General features: G+C 35.2%; 1 protein-coding gene across 3 annotated transcripts in view; it reads left to right on the top strand.

Annotated features, from left to right (window-relative positions):
- The window catches only part of LOC145286204 (ubiquitin-conjugating enzyme E2 S-like), a 57,853-nt gene that overhangs the window by 18,087 nt on the left and 22,099 nt on the right, over positions 1–17,667 (top strand). The window contains exon 2 of one of the 3 annotated variants that reach the window (XM_080135003.1): positions 14,082–14,247. The exons of the other annotated variants lie outside the window; for them this stretch is intronic. The gene's annotated coding sequence lies outside the window, so the exon portion shown is untranslated. The remainder of the gene's footprint in view (positions 1–14,081; positions 14,248–17,667) is intronic. 3 annotated transcript variants of the gene reach the window in all.

The raw sequence follows: 17,667 nt of genomic DNA, 5'->3' as shown, positions 1-17,667 counted from the left end.
GACTCTCCTATAAATAGGATGCTGGGTACAAGTGATATATTTTAGAAATCGGAAGGCTATGCATTCAAAATTAAATTTAAAGATTATGGTAAGGAAGAAAGCAGTTCAGTTACATTGCACTTTTAGCAATAAATTAGTGTCTTACGATTGCAAGACTCATAAATTCATACATTGAACAAATAGAATTTTAGCAAATTTCACATTTTCATAGAATTTCTTGAATATATAGATGAATTTTATCCCTTTTTCAGAATAATTATACAGTAAGCACTATTATTATATATTGTGTTAGATGTAAAAAAAAAGATTGGTACATATTTGTATCCTGTCAAACTCTGGAATCTGCACAAAATTTGTAACAGGACCCTGTTATTTAATCCATGCTCTTGTTTCGTCAGCCATGACTAGGTAGAAGTCCTAAGTAATTTGTTGTTGTATTTTGACAGTCACCCACACTGAGGATTGAACCATCAACCACCAGAACAGTAACTTGCAATTGAATTTTAAGTACTAGCGGGGGTATCCGGCATTGCCCGGGTGTTTGGAGGTGTGTGCTCTTAAATAAAAAAGAAACCGGGTCTAGGATCGAACCCGAAGCCCTAAGGCGAAATTTGAAAATAAAATGTGAAAAAAACATGAACCATTCGGCCAGCCAGAATGAGTTACTGAAAGATGTTTGAATTTATTTAAGAACCAAATTGACAGGTGCCCACACGGAAATTGTAGAGCGTTACGACGACGACATAAGCAATAGCTATTTAGCAAATGAGGTCAATGACCAGGTTTGTTTGTTATAAGCGAAGTAAAAAAAAGAAAACATAAAAACGAACGTTAAAACTTGAGAGGGGGGTAATCAAAACATCGAAAGAAAACACACAAAAAAACGAACGTAAGGCAAACGAACGATGTTAAATGTAAAAATCGAAAAAAAACCCAGAAAAACGAACGTTAACACCAAAAAAAAAAAAAACATGTGAAAAATGGCTTAAATAAGCCTGTTTCGATATTAAAATTAAAAAAATCGGTGGGTACCTGGGTGTTTTTGGGTGTTGCTAAGAATAAGCGAAGTAAAAAGAAAACAGAAAAACGAACGTTACATGAAAACTGGCTTAAATAACACTGGTTCAATATTTAAATTTAAAAAAATCGAAGAAAAAAAGACATCTCATACCACGATTCGAACCCAAAACATTTAGATAACGAACCAACATGCTAACAAACTGAGCTAACGCAACGTACATGAAATTTAGTCAGTTCTTCAACTATTTAAAATAAATCAGGTCATGACGTCATCTGAGGGGACGGTTTTTGTTGACCCCCCCCCCTGTCGAAAATTGTCGATTTCGGGGTGAAAAAAAATGAACGTTTTTGGCCAATTTTTCGATATTTTTCGGGCGAAGGATGGGGCTTCAATATGATACCGAATTTGTGAATTTTTGTCGTGTCTGTCGAAAGTTTTTAACGCACATACATACATACACACATTTTCGCTTTTATATATATACTAGCGAGGGGTACCCGGGTGTTTTTCGGGGTATGTGAAAGAAAAACAGGTGGCCGTGAAAAAAAACGAAGCCTTCACGACGTGCAGTTGGAAAATAGTAAAGTGTTTAAAAAAAACAAAAAACAGGTGCGCGTTTTTGATTGACGTGACGGCGATAGGTATTCAGCAGTTATGATTTTGTGCGGGACAGTTTTGAAGAAATCGGTTTGTTTGTTTTTAAAATACCCGCTCCGTGTTTATTAGGAGGAGCGAAATGAAAGCTACAGTCTGATATGACGATTGAACAAACGTTAGTTAGCTGTCTTGAGACAACTGGCTTTCGGCCTGTGATTAGAGTCGAGTTTCGCTTTTTTTATACCGAAAACCGAATGTAACGCGTGCCGATGCGGGAAATGTGGAATAATTAACGTTTGAAAGTCAATAAAATTAAATAGACAGGCAGGCTCCGTGGATAACTCTGAGATATTACAATTTATAGATAATATAAAAAGTTTTAAGAAGTTGTGAACCGAGCAAGCGCTTCTTTAAAAGAAGCCTTTTGTGGACATGGAGGAAAAGCGTACATACATACACACATACATTTTCACTTTTATATATATAGATAGACTAGCGAGGGGTACCTGGCATTGCCCGGGTGTTTGGAGGTGTGTGTGAAAACTCCGGGAGTGGGTGGTTAAAAAAAAAAAAAAAAAAAGTATGAGGATCGAACCCAAAACCTTGAGGTAAAGTTGTAAATTAAAGTGTGAAAAAACCCCCCAAAAACGTGCGACGTTAACCATTGCCCCACCGCGAGATGCTAACGGAAACATGTTTGAATTTATTTAATGACTTGGATTTGACAGGTGCCCGTTTTAATGAGTTAATGAGGTCAAGTTTGACAGCGGGATAGTATTCATTTACTGCGGAACGCTTTTTTTAATTTTTATTTTCCCAAGATGTTATAGGAAAAAGACTAACCCACATGCGGCGAGCGACAAATGTTGAATATTTATCTTCCCGAAATCGAGCAAATTAAATAGACAGGCAAGCTTCATTGTTAACTGAGATATTACGATTTAAATGTGATATAAAAAGTTTTAAAAAGTTGTAAAGCGACCGACCGCTTCTCTGAAAAAAAGCCTTTTGTAGACATACAGAAAAAGCGAACACAGATACATACATACATTTTCGCTTTTATATTTATAGATGTTATCCACTACGTTATGAGTCCTTGCCCAAATTCAATAGAAATATTCATAAATTCAATAAGATACACATGAATGTTGGAAGTTACATCAACTGAAAATGTTAAAGATGAGAACAGTAGTCCAAAGAATCTAAATAATGAATTATCAATTCTTATCTGGAAAAAAAAAAAAAAATTTAGAAACAAAACATTATTTGTTGTCTTAGTTATAGAACAGTTGGATCTAATTGGTTAAATAATCTAAAAAGGTTAATGTGTTGTAAAAAAAATAAATTTACCTACAGAGAAATCTGTTCCCTAAAAATAGTTCTTAAAAAGAATATCACAGCAAAAAAATTTTTTTTTTTATTTAGAGGGAAAAATAGGAATTCCTTTTTCTACAGATGTTGTGAATGTGATGGTGTTGCTCCTAGGATACAATGTAGCATTTTATTATGACTTTGTGTCTAAAATGGTGTTCAAAAGTTACATAAGATAAGTGGCTAATAGCCTAGACATATTGAGTTTGTATGTGATATCTGTTGATGCAAACCTACAATATTTTGGTCCAGAGGAGAATTTCTGCAATCATTTTATTATATAGGAGAAGACAGAAATTGTGGAAACTTAAAATAGTTTTGCTTAAATATTTAACTTATGTTAAAACTTCACAATTTTGTGTGGGTGGAGGGAGATGATCTGTTCTACAACTCTTTTCTCACAGAAAAGATGGAAGTCTTTTTCTACTCTGTTAATATTCTCAACTGAATTTCAATCTCTGATTTGTCTTTGTAAAACTTTCAAAGAAAGAGCTTGTCTAGCTACCACCACTGTATAGAAGCTTCCTGTCTTTTTGTAACCTAACATGATATCCATGAATGGAATTTCAATGAGCAGTTTTTTTCCAAGAACTTCCCATTTGTGGAGTATGTTGCCACATGATTGCTTCACTTAGAGCTACAGCATGGTTCTCTTTAAATTTAATGTTGAGCACTTGTCATAAATATTGTTTTTTGCAATGGTGTTCACTCTGATTGGATGGCTTCAATGGCTTTTGCTCAGTTCTTCCTATACATTTGCGCCACCCAGGAATAGAGGTAGGGAGGATTACGTAGTAAATTAATTCTTTTTCTGGATAAGCTGCATCTCCCGAAGATCTTGCTGTAACAAGACAAACTTTGTGTTGAATTGTTGCTGGTGATTGTTGGTCATCATTCATTGATTTTTGTATGAATTCGATGTCTATTGTTGGCATTTGTTTTCCCAGTATCTTTTCTAGAAAGACATCAGGTATTTAAGGAAGGGATCATGTGAAGATTGTCAACATCCATAAGTCAAATTGTTTTTGTGGAACGAATTGGATTCCGACTTGGCACATTCAGTTTTTTTTATTTTTTAAAATTTTTTTATTACATTTTCACCCCAAACAAGGCACATTGCCACTTTGGTGTAGGGGGGCTACTATCAGGGGCAACAACTACTGGGGTACTATGTAGGGATTTGGGCAGCAAGATGTCGGTTCACATTACACTTGAACTTCTGCATGTCAGTACAGTTGGGGAAGCAATGGCCTGGAATGGAATTCCAGAGTTTAGCGGTTCTGGGGAAGAAACTACTGGAATAGAAAGATCTTTTACATCTAGGGATCTCTACTGTGTGGGGGTTTCAAGTGAACCTCTTCTAGAGGTTGAAGGTTCAATCCTCAGTGCGAGTGATACTCGAAATACAAATGTGAATTAAAACTTTATCTGATCATGCTACCCACACAGATTAAATAAAAGGTTCCGTTCGAAATTTTATGCAGATTCCAGAATTCCATTCTTGTCAAGTCATATTGTTAATCAGCCATGATCATCTCCCTCTCCAGCATTATTTGTTACCATCTTATATATTTGTTTTTCTTGACACACTAGTCTATGCATTTAAACTTATTTCTGAGATTTTTTAAAGTAGAAAAGGTAATTTTCACATCTCTCTTTCTCTCGGTCCTGGATATGACCTTAAACTATATCTGATGGTGAGGCCCCAGCTTGTGGGCTTTGGGGAGTGTGGAGTCACCCTTTAATTGTCATTGCTCCCAGGTCCACTCTGACCCCGAGTGGTAGTACCTGCTAAAGCCCCAACTATGAGTTAAATAGAAACTGACTTGAAAAAAAAACAAAACAAATATATTCTATTAAAAAATATTTTGTCAAAATAACGGGATTTGGCATTAAATAACCTGAAAAGGGTTGATATGCCATAAAACAACCAACCAACTCTCTTTCTCTCTCTCTCTCCATATATATATAATTTTGTTTTTAAAATTTTCTAGATTCAACCACTCTGAGTCGTAGACAAAACACGTGTCAGTGGATAATTATGTTTTAAAAACAATATATATGCCACTCACCATATGGGAGTACCAAATTGGTTAAAGGGAAAATTATTCCCAACTCGCATTTAGGTAAAAATGCACTTTCGTAAATAATTGAATTTATTCAAAATATATTGCAAAAACAAATAACGTATATATTAGCAATACTAGACACCATAACATTCATTGCTAGACAAGGCACACTGTTACTTAAGTTGACACTCATAGTCTTTAAATCAGTAATAAGTACATTTCTCCTACCTCCATCAAAATAAAACATATCTGGATTCACAATAAAAATTACTTAAAAATGGTATTTTAATATTTTTGTTGTGATTTTTATATTCAAAGAAATCGCTATTTAAATCTGACTATTAACGACCAAACTAAACACCATAAATAAATATTTGAAGCATAAAACCTTTTCCAAAATTACTGCATTCAGCATCAAATAATCTGAAAAATGGTTGATATGCCGTAAAACAACTAACCAACCCTCATTGATTGGTTCTTCACAGCTGTAGAGAAGAATCATCTGGATGACAAATTGATACACACTTCTTGGTTGATACTATTTTCCGATGTAGTCAATCATCCTCATAAATCAATTTCCTTTTTTTTCTTCTTTTTTTTTTTATATAAAGGAGTCAGCACTTATCAAGGTCCAGAGGCCACTTGAAGATAAGTGTATAGTAGTCAATGGGACAATATCATAGTAATTGTTAGCAGTATAAATTTGGTAAATTGGATTACTTAAGGGGAACTGCTCATCAAGAACTTGTTTACATTGGACTTATGTTACGGCCATGTTGTAGTCAGCTGGAAAGCAGGCAAACGGAAGAGTGCCACAGGTGTGCAGTTCTGAGAAAGAAGCTTTGTTCATGGAATCTATGTTTGTGTTTAGGTACAGTTAAAGAGTGGAAGTGGAGGAAATTATTGATGGTTTTTCAGCTAGACGAGTGTTTTCTTGTGAAAGTTTAGCGAGGGGGGGGCTATAGGTTGGAGCTCAAATGAGTGCTTGCCATAAAAATAACGATAAAGCAGAGACAGGCTCGCAACGTCTCTTCTATGAGAAAGAGGTTGCAGGGAAGAGAAAAGGACATCCCCTACTAAGCTATGAAGTCTATTTTGAACTCTGTCAAGGCAGGCTAAGCTGCTTCTAGCACCTCCTGCTCAGATGTGGTAACAATACTCCATCCTTGAACGTACCTGGCTCTTATATAAGTAGAAAATTGCTTCAGCAGTGATCGATCTACTTGATCGATAAAATTATTCCAGCGACCTTGGCAACGGATTTGAAAGTGTTCCATTTTAGATCAGGAGTAAAGGTCGAGCCCAGAAGCTTGTCAAAACATGGAGCCTCCCCAAGACGAGAGCCATTCATTTCAATTGATGCCAGATTGGGATCAGAGCGTTGATGATGTAAAGATAGAAGCTTGGTTTTAGATGCATTCAAAGTAACCAGCCACTCCTTACCCCATTGTACCACATGCTCAAGATCAGAGGTGAGAATCAGAGAACTTGGTTGTTTATGGTCTTTGATGTGCTTCCATAGATGGTAGTGTCGTCAGCATAAATGTCTACACATGATCTAAAGATGTGATTTGGAAGATCATTGATGTAGATCAGGAAGAGAGTTGGACTCTGGATAGACCCCCTGAAGGACTCCAGCATTAATACTATGAGCTTCTGATTTCTGCCCATCAACTATGCTCTTATGAACCTATCAGAGAGAAATGATTTTAATAATTGAGAAGACATTTCCAGCTATAGTATAGTTGTGAAGTAGACCTTTATTCCATACCCTATCAAAGGCCTTTGATATGTCGAGCAATTGCCCTAGAAAGGAAGCCTCCATCGAGATTCACTAATCCTATGAGATATAACTGTAAGCACATTTGCTGTAGATCTTGCAGAATGGAAACCATATTGAGTGTCACTAAGAAAGTTATTTTTGTTGAGATGGTTGATTACTTCTGTATTTAACACAGATTCCAACAACTTACTCATAACGCACAGGAAACTTATTGGTCTATACTGAGAGAACCACAGCTGGCTGTTAGGTTTTTGCTGGAATTTTTTGACTGTCTGAAACCGTCTATACCTACAATTAACCATTCGGTCATGGCTGATACTATAGAGGGCACATCCCTTTAAACATGGAATGCAGAGGTTGATCTGATATAAATGTACAGAAGCTATCCCAGTCAGCCATAGAGTATCAATATGCTGTACGATAGAGAGGTACATCTGAGGATTTATTACATTTCATTTTTATTTTAACTGATACAACAAAGTGGTCAGAAGATCCCAGTGAAGGCAGAACAGATGATGAACATAGCTCAGAGCAAGTTGTGAGGAAAAGATCTAGGAGACTTGCATACTGATCGTCAGTATCGGGCACACGGGTGGGTTCACGAACAATCTGAGTGAGGTCATAAGCAATGGAGAAATTGTGACAGAACCTCATCATCTCTCTTGTTTGAGTGAGTTAACCATTCCACATTGTGAAAATTGAAATTTCTACAGATGTGAATGTTAGCTGAAGGATGAGCAGACAAGATGTGGTCAATTTTCTCAGATATACTCTTAAAGATAGTAACTCCGCTGTTGTGGGAGCGATAGAGGCCAAATATAAATGCAGTTGTGTCAGCAAGTGCAACCCGAAAGTACATATAGGGTAAATTTAGGTCTTCTCTGGAGATGTTCCTACCACATGAAAAACCATCTTTAATGTAGGCACATATTCCATGCCCATAGTGATCTTGGGAGTCAGATTTGGAAGTTAAATTAGAGTATTCTTTAATTCCAAACTCTTCTAAGGAAATAGTTGGTTCAATGCCAGTTTTGCCTAGAAATAATAAGTCTGGTTTAGTCTCCTGTAATTGGGTTTTAACCTCTACAAGGTTGGAACGTAGACTCCTGATGTTGGAGAAGGAGACATGATAGTGCGGGTCCATGTTGGAAGTTGAAGATCTGGGTTTAATCATATTTTTTTTCTGGAAACTTTTCATAGTTTTGGGATTTGTGGAATAGGTTGACAGACTTGCTTAGAGCAGGACAGAAAGGGGAAATAAGAGAGGAAAAGAAACGAAGAAATGTGTGTGTGTGTGTGTGTGTATGTATGTATGTATATATATATATATATATATATATATATGTATGTATATATATATAAATTTTTTTTTTTTCTGTTACACATAAGGTAACGCTGTAATAATTACCCACTAATATGGTATCAAGAAACCCTACCAGAAGCTACTGCATGGTCCAGAATCCATTCACCAAATGGTAATACAGCAGCCCCAGTACTTTGCACCTGCTCATAGGACAGCCGCCTTAGTGGTTAATCCAAGGTTCAGGTTCCTGACTGTCAGGTCGATAATGGCGGCCCAGTTAAAACGTTTACTTCCAGCACCCTTACTAGTGACATAGCTACAATGATAGACACAGAAACAGAAAATTTCCGACATCTCTGGCGACTGTTCATGCAAAATACTACCAACCTTGAATACATCTTTTTCTTCTCCCTTTGTCACAAAAATCATTCATTAAAAATGAGTACTGAGGGACAAATTAGGAGAAGTGATAGTAACAGGAGCTGCTGATAACGCATCCAGAATGCATTGCCTACTTTTCATAATTCCAGAATAACTCCTTGAATAACTCTTAGCCTTGATAAGTGGTGAATCATAGTATTTTAAAAAGTGTGAAAAGGAAAAAAAATTTTTGATAAAAGGCTATAATTATCAAACGTTTTCTCAGAATGCAGTCTATCATGTATTACATTATCCTGCCATCGTCTCTGTGGTTTTTCCTGTTTCTGCACCCTTCCACCATCCGTTCTAGATGAGACCAAAGGCATAAATACCCTCAAAATACTGTGATTTCTAAATATGTATTACATCTTTAAAGATAAAAAATCTGTTCAGTATGTAGAATTATATTGAAACAATGGTGTATTGTTTGTATTAGAGGCTCACCTATTCTCAAGCGTTTGAAATAAATATTGCTGATTCCTGGACTTTTTATCTGATTTTAAATTTTCTTATTTTATTTACTGGCAGGCCACCTGGTGTGAAAAATGCTTAAATATATTTTAATTCCTGCAGATTTTGTATTATAGTCAGTTCTCTATTGTTACATTGTATCTGATATATAGTATTAATTTCAAAAGTTTAAAAAATAAAATAAAAATATGACTTGAGTGCCATCAGCTAGAACCAAAACATATAGCTCTTCAGCATTATGTTACCATCTGAGTGAAGTCCACATGTATATAAAAGCTTAAACAACAAACATAGTTAAACGCATAAATGTATATTTGTGCATGCCTAGATGTTCGTTTAATCAACTTATGCCTGCTAAACTCCATTTTTTTTTTTTTTTTTTTTTTTTTTTTTTTCCTCAATTTTGACCCCCTTAGCAATTACTGGCTAAAAACCAAATCGAATTTGTTCCACTGATCCAAACCCCCCTATATCCAGTTTCAAGTCTGTAGTCGAAAAATTGATGAGAGTTTGGTAGAGACCCTTTCTCAAGAAGACAAGATCACTTTCATATCTTTCTCTCATATATATATATATATATATATATATATATATAATGATGATCTATTTATTTTAATTATTTCACTTGTTATTGTTCTTCAGTTGCCAAATTATTTATGCAATTATTCCTTTTATGTTCATGCACCCAGTGTTAAATGTTTTTATTTGAAATTTATTTCAAATAGCCTGACTTTTTTTTTTCTTTTCATTCAACCGTCTTAACGCAAAACTATACATTCCTTACCATGGAAAATTATTTAATTTTTCAATATTTGATTCCATTTCTTTTAGGCTTGACTAATTCCTTAGATTCTGCTTTGACAATTTTATATATTTGTTTTTCTTGTCTAGTGTTGTCCATGTGTTTAAACTTATTTTCTTAGGTTTTTCTATTGGATATTAAGTTGGTTTTAATACAAAATTGACAGAGGAAGCCATAATAATGTTATCTTATGTTTGTCCAGCTCTTCTGGACACTATTCCAGTCTATACATACTAAACCAGCAGTGACCATTATTTAGATGGAGATTTGGTTAAATCTTTATTTCATATTCTGTCATGCCTATATTTCATTGTCACTGGAACATTTGTTCAGAAAAAAAAATCAATGTTGCCTGAGATTGAATAATGATTAACAAATGTTCTACACTTTCATATTTTTGTCATCGAAATCAGTGAAATCGCCCATTTTTCAATCAAATCGATTGATAGTTTGTTTTTTTTTTTTTTGTTTTTTTTACATGGGAGTCACCACTTATCAAGGCCTGGAGGCCACTCGGGGATAAGGGTTATTGCGTGTACAGTAATAAATGGGATAATATAGTAATCGTTAGTAATGAAGATTTGATAAATTGAATTACTTAAGGCGTCGGTTTATCAGGAATTTGTTTGTTGGACTTGAAGACATCCAAGTTGTAGTCAGGTGGGAAACAGGCAAACAGAAGAGAGTTCCACAGGCATGCACTTCTAAGAAAGAAGCTTTGTTTATGGAATCGATGTTTTGATTTAGGCATAGATAAAGAGTGGGGAAAATTATTGACTGTGGTTTTAGTTAGACAGGTGTTTTTCATGAAAGATTGGCGAGAGGGGACCAGAGATTGGAGCTCAGGCGAGCACTTGCCATGGAAATAAGGATAAAACAAACACAGGCTCACAACATCTCTTCTGTGGGAGAGAGGTTGCAGAGAAGAGAAAAGGGCATCCTCCACTAAGCTACAAAGTCTATTTTGTACTCTGTCAAGGCAGGATAAGTGTTTTAGCAGCTCCTGCTCATATGGCAGCAATATTCCATCCTTGGACGTACTTGGCTTTTATATAGATAGAGAATTGCATCAGCAGTGAGATATCTACTGGAGCGGTAGAAGGATCCTACCATTTTTCCAGCGACCTTAGCAACAGTTTTGATGTACATGTTCCATTTCAAATCAGGAGTAAAGGTCAATCCCAGAAGCTTATCAAAACATGGAGCTTCCTCAGACAAGAGCCATCCATTTCAATTAATGCCAGATGGCGATCAGTGTTGATGTAAAGATAGAAGCTTGGTTTTAGATGCATTAAAAGTAACCAGCCACCTCTTTCCCAATTGTACCATGTGCTTATGTCTGGCCTTGATATGTCAAGAGCAATTGCCCTAGAAAGAATCCTTTGTCGAGAGATTCACTAATCCTATGAGATATAACCTTTAGCACATCTGTTGTAGAACGGAAACCATATTGCATGTCACTAAGGTTATTTCTGCTGAGGTGGTTGACTACTTTATTTAATATGGATTCCAGCAACTTGCTCATGACGCACAGGAGACTTATTGGTCTGTTATGAAAGGGAGATGATCTATCACCTGAATTCTTAAATACAGGGCATACTGATAAGGTTTTCCAGGGTGTTGGGAAGCACTTTTCCCCAAGACTACGCTTAAACAGTTTTGTAAATATGGGGGCTAGTTCTGGTTGAAGATTTTTCAACACTATAATTGGAATGCTGTCGGGGTCAGCTGTTTTACTGGAATCAAGGTTCTTGATTAGTTTGGCGACTTCACGCACAGATATTTTTATGTTGCATAGCGTGTTGTCTATTATAGGAGGAAATACGGGGAGCTGATGACCTTGGTTGCACGCAGATGGTAGAATTAGCTGCAAAGTTCTTGGCTTTGTTTGATGCTAACAAGATAACCTCAGGTCCATTGATGATAGTTGTTCAGGATCCTGTTTGCTATTTGCCAAAACTAGTGGGAACCAAGCTGCTGCTCAGCTACTTTGGACAGCATATAACTCTTGCATTTTTTATTACTCTTTTACAGTGGTTGCCGGCAGTCCTGAATGCAGCTTTAGTCTCGGTACATCTATTACATTGGTAGCTATAGAAAAAGTTATTTTTGTGCGCAATGGCAGCAACATATTCTGGGGAGAACCATGGCTGGTTGTTAGGTTTTTGTTGGAATTTTTTGGATGGTATGAATTGGTCTATACCTAAAATTAACCATTTGGTCAGGTCTGATACTATAGAGGACACATTCTTTTTAAACATGGAATGCAGAAGTAGATCAGATATAAATGTACGAAGCTATCCCAGTCAGCCATAGAGTATTGATATACTGTACGGTGGAGAGATACGTCTGAAGATTTATTATATTTCATTTTCACCTTAACTGATACAACGGAGTGGTCGGAAGATCCCAGAGGAGACAGAACGAAACATGAACATAGCTCAGGAGAAGTTGTGAGAAAAAGGTCTAGAAGGCTTGCATACTGACAAGTAATATCGAGCACATGGGTGGGTTTGTGAACAATCTGAATGAGGTCATAAGCAATGGAGAAATCATGACAGAACCTCCCCTCATCATCTGTCTTGTTTGAGTGGGTCAGCCATTCCACATTGTGGACATTGAAGTCACCACAGATGTGAATGTTAGCTGAAGAATGAGCAGACAGGATGTGGTCAATTTTCTCAGATAACTTTAGTTTGGGACCCATCATGGTATACTGGGAGGAAGCTTTACATGCTTCCCCACAGTGACTTTGTCCAGAATACATTGTAGCCTGCATTGCTACTGTTAATTTTGAAAAATTATTTTTTTATATATAATGGCTTGAATTAAAGTTTAAAATGCAAAAAGTCGAGTATCATCCTTCAATTGTGCTCTAGACAAAAACATTCATTTTGAACACCCCCTCCCCTATCATATCAAAGAATCTGCTGTATATATTTACTCTGTCTGACCTTACTGCTTGTGCAGTGATAATGGCTTGAATTTAAGTATAAAATGAAAAATAAAAGATCTAATATGCTTCAACTGCACTCTTAGCAAACATTCATTTCGAACACCACTGTCATATCAAAGAAATTACTGTTGGTTTTATGTCTGGCCTTTTCGCTTGTGTGTTAATAAAACTTTTCAAATGCACTTGTGATGTTAAGCTGTGTAAGGTCTTAACTTTGGTCAAAATCGCCTGTTCCTTCTTTTATTGGATTATTTTGATTATCAGTACTTATCAAAGACATTCTGATGCAAAACTTATCTAAGAACATTGCCAACCACATAAAATACCTTTTGTGTGAAATTTCGTAAAAATTGGTCGAGCTGTTTTGCGTTCAGAGGGAACGAACTCACACACACACACAAATTTCCTTTTATATAATAGTAAATCTATATATGTGCCTGTGTGTGTAAATTTTTAAAGCAATGAGTGATTATTTGATTATATAAATGAAGTGAATAGTTCATCTATTATATAGATCTCACCTGTCTGTTTAAATGTATGTTTGTATGTCTGTCTAAAATTTTTCTCGGTGGCATTGGACCGGGTCGAAACTAGTACTGTCTGAAAGGGTGATGTCTCTGTCGAATAATGTGAAAATTAGAAAAAAAAGAACGGTCAATTATTTCCTATAGAAATAAAGGTTTGCAATGAAGGAGGGTAGCAAAAAAAATTGTTCCTTCATGACAATTTAAACACACGTGGGCGAAAAATGTTCTTTCTTGCATTAGTTTAAATGGAAAAAAAAAAAAAGGACGTTACTTCGCTGATGCGATTGTAGAGCAATGGTTATAGTGACAGCGTCGTTATCTTAAGGGTGCACGTTCACGCTAATATATTGGGCATTTTTGTTTTTGATTTTTAAAGTTTTAATATTGAAACAGGGTTATTTATGCCATTTTTTTTTTTTTTTTCGTTTATTCTTTGAACAAAATTGTAATAAAACTATAACTAATTTTGTTAATGTTTTAATCTATTTATAAAAGATATTGGATATAAATGCCCCCCCCCCCTCAAAAAAAAAACAACAAAAAAAAAACTTGCAGTCTATTAAACAGGAGAATTTGCTAAGGATTGTTTTTATTTCTATGGAATGCATAACGTCAGTTATTCTCTTAAAACAAAAGTATTTCTTTTTCTCTCTCCAGAGTAAAGTATTTTTTAGATTACTAGACCACCAGTGACCCATTGGGTCTGTATTTATCTATATTTTATTAAAGCTTTGGATCTTGTTTGCCATCTATTGAAACAGGTGGCAATTACTGTGTACAGTGGATGACCTCCGTAAAGATTATCCTCCATCAAATTGGAAAGAATGAATTGAAAGTGGCCCTTTTATTATCTAAACGGCTCCTGACAGTATTACGTTTTCTATTAGGGAAACTAGACCCCTGGAATCTAGTAGGTTTTTCTAAAGGGTAAGTGTTTGTCTGTTTATATGTCCAGCTAAAAGTCACAACTACTAACATAAGACCCTCAAAGTTTATAATTTTTCTTGATTAGTATTGCCCTGGATGTATATCTAAAATGTAGAAAACAGTATTCCCATTTAAAGCGGATAGTTATAATAAATGAATTACATGAGTGGAGGTGAAAGGGAGGGTTGGAGAGAAGGACGGGAAAATGGAGGATAGAGAAAGCAAGATAGACATCTGAAGATGTCATCACTCACTATTTAATTTCTATTTAATATTTTTATGAACCCAGATAACACCGGGTTGTCCTGCTAATTAAATGTATTATTTCTTAACTTTGGCATTGGTTGATAAAGTAGCAGCAGCTAGCAGTTACTGTTTTCACACAAACATGGTATTGGCAACTACCATTCACCTTTTTATGAAGTCGCTCTTTTGGGAACTTATTTATCCTTTTTAAATAAATACAGAATGTTCGGCACAAGTCTGACTTTATTTTTTTATTTTTATTTTTTTTCCGGAAAGAAAAAAACACGGTCAATAATTTACATATTCTCAAAATTCGGAATGCATTTCTTGGAGAAACTTTTGCAGAATACAGCAGAAAAAACCTCCAGGTGCTGCATTCACTATGGTTTTCAAGAAATGCCTGAACACCGGTTTGATCCTGGCAATCAGCTTGTCCTTAACATTGCAGGTGATATAGTTGGTGTCTTAACTGATTCTCACACATTATAGTCTATGGGGCTATAATCAAGCGAGTTGGAGATGGGGGGGGGGCGCAAATGTTGTGACTGAATTTGGAAGTTCTCAAATGACCATTTCTGGGTTTTCTTGGCGGTGGGATATGGAGCCGAGTTCTGTTACATGTATGGCCTCCCTGCAGCTTCCTTTTTTCAACTAGCACTTAACAATCATGAACAGCAACCTAATATAGTCATCCGAATTGAGTCCCTTTTCAAAGACGTGAGAAAAGCGTTTAGTAACCTTCACCGGAAATATTCCAATGACCATCAGCTTAATGGAAATTGGTCTTGATAAAATTTGAGACTTTGTTTGAACTGTACACTAATCACCTGTTCTGCACGTTATGTAACCGGTACTGATAAGAATCAGAGCATCCCTAATTCGATTGGATGTTAAAATTTCTAGAGGTGTTTGCCTTTCGTGAGGTAGTTTAATTTTTCATTTATGCAGATTTTGTATTTATTATTATAGTCAGTTCTCTATTGATTATTATATTGTAACCAGTATATAGGAGTGATTTCAAGTTTTAAAAAGAAATATGACTTGGGTGCCATCAGCTAGAATCGAAACCAAAATATTTAGCTATCGGATATGTACTGTATTTAAAGAATTATGTGTTAGCTATGATATTGAATTCGATTCTTAACAGTAAAATCGTGCAGGCTTCTTATCCAGATTTAAATGTGTGCCAATACAACTGTCTTAAATATGCACACACAAGATTCAAGCAATGATTGCTGGACGGTCCACAGTGCTTTATAATTAAAATAAAAATCTACTAGTAATAAAATATGATTTTATAAACGGAACATAGTTCCTTATTCAATATTGAATGTATGTTAGCTCTCTTTACTTGGCATTGCCTGTTATTATTAAACCTAAGTTAGCTTTCTCTACATAATAAGCTAAGGTAAGTTCATATTTGTATATACGTTATCATGCCTTATCCTTTTTTGTAAAAGATGGGATCACCCGATTGCTGAAGATGCAATGGAAAAAATTTTTTTTTTAAATTTCTTCTGCTGTTGTGTCAAATAAAAAAAAAATTCCAACTAAAATGCACTTTCTTGGCTTTCGAGTTATAATCAAAGTATAGTATCGGTTCTGTCCAAAGATGGTACAATAATATGGTGGGGGGGGGGGTCTGCATTTGTACCGGACGTCCTTAGAATATAAATATGTTACAAACTCCTGCAAGAGTTTTGGAGATAGACTCTCATAAGCATGGCTGCAAAATGCAACAGATAAAGTATACAACTACGGAATTTTCACAAATAATCAGTTTTGATTTTAAGATATTAACTGTTCCTATTCACTTGCTTCCACATGAGGGCAAGGTTAAAACTTAGCTACCCCCACCCGCCCATTCTAGATTGGAACAAAAAATAAAAATCGCCTCAATCTATAAGGATTTTGTCTTTACTGATTGACAACAGTAGACTGTAGCATCAGAACAGATTCTACACTATTTTTCTAGCTACAATTACTTGTTACCATATTAGGTTCTATCGGAATAAAAATAATTTCTTTTCAGTAATAAACAAAAAATAAAATTTGCTGTTGATGGCAAAAATGGCTTTCAACTATAATTTATATTTGCTGCTGAAAATGAAGATGGCTTCCTTGCAAAAAATATTGAGCTGGATAAATTGTATTTGCAATGAAATTAAAATTTGTTCTTGATAACATATTCCAACATTCAACAGAAGAAAAATACTAAACAGAATGACATATCAATTTATTAGATGAAATGTAAACTAAGTTTTCAAATCCAGCTTACTTTATATATTTTAAGACAGAAACAAAAGAAAAACTGAATAGAAGAACAGCCAGAATAGATCTCAAGAAGATAAAAATGTGAAAACACTATTAGCTTGTCAAAAAGATTTGTTTTCTTGCTTTATCACACTTAAAACAAGTGTGGTAACTATTAAATCCAGTTTCATAGAAGAAAGATTTTATTGTCAGAATTGAGAAATTTTTTAATGCTAGGCAACAAATATTAACCTGGAAATATTTTGGATCTATTGACAATTATTGATGTTGGAAAGTAAATGTTTGGTTTGCTATTGATGTACATTTTTTCATATAAGCACAAAGTAAATTTTTATTTTATACTTAATGTTTCTTGGATTTTAGTGTGATAAGGATTTGAGTCTAATTTAGATCAATTGAATAAAAATATTGGACCAAGTAAAGAATAGATACCCTGTAGCAGACGCCGCCGCCTGGCGGTGACAAGCGCACAATTCAACTAACACCGGTGATTCGACCTTGACATTGGCACAAGCACATGGCGGCGGGTGTTTGTAAACACGTCAAATAGCAAACATGCTCGAATATTCGCCAACAATTTTTTTTTTTTTTTTTTAATATATTTACAAAACTTTTGAAGATTTAAAAGAAAAAAATATATTTACAAAACAGTTTTTTAAAGTAAGTAACAAAACGAACGTATTTAAATAAAAGATATTTAAATAAATGGGTGTCTTTCTGTGTCGGATTTTTTCGACCCAGATTAATATTTATGTACCGTGTTTTTTTTTTGGGGGGGGGGGTTCTATATGCATTTTTAAGACAATTTATTATTTTTTTTTATTACATTTTCACCCCAAACAAGGCACGTTGCCACTTTGGTGTAGGGGGATACTATCAGGGGCAACAACTACTGGGGTA

Source organism: Euprymna scolopes, chromosome 10, assembly GCF_053919585.1.
Source record: "Euprymna scolopes isolate OS-2025 chromosome 10, ASM5391958v1, whole genome shotgun sequence".
NCBI classification, from domain to species: Eukaryota; Metazoa; Mollusca; class Cephalopoda; order Sepiida; family Sepiolidae; genus Euprymna; species Euprymna scolopes.
Note: the sequence above shows the minus strand (reverse complement) of the source record. Positions and strands in the feature narration are given on the sequence as shown.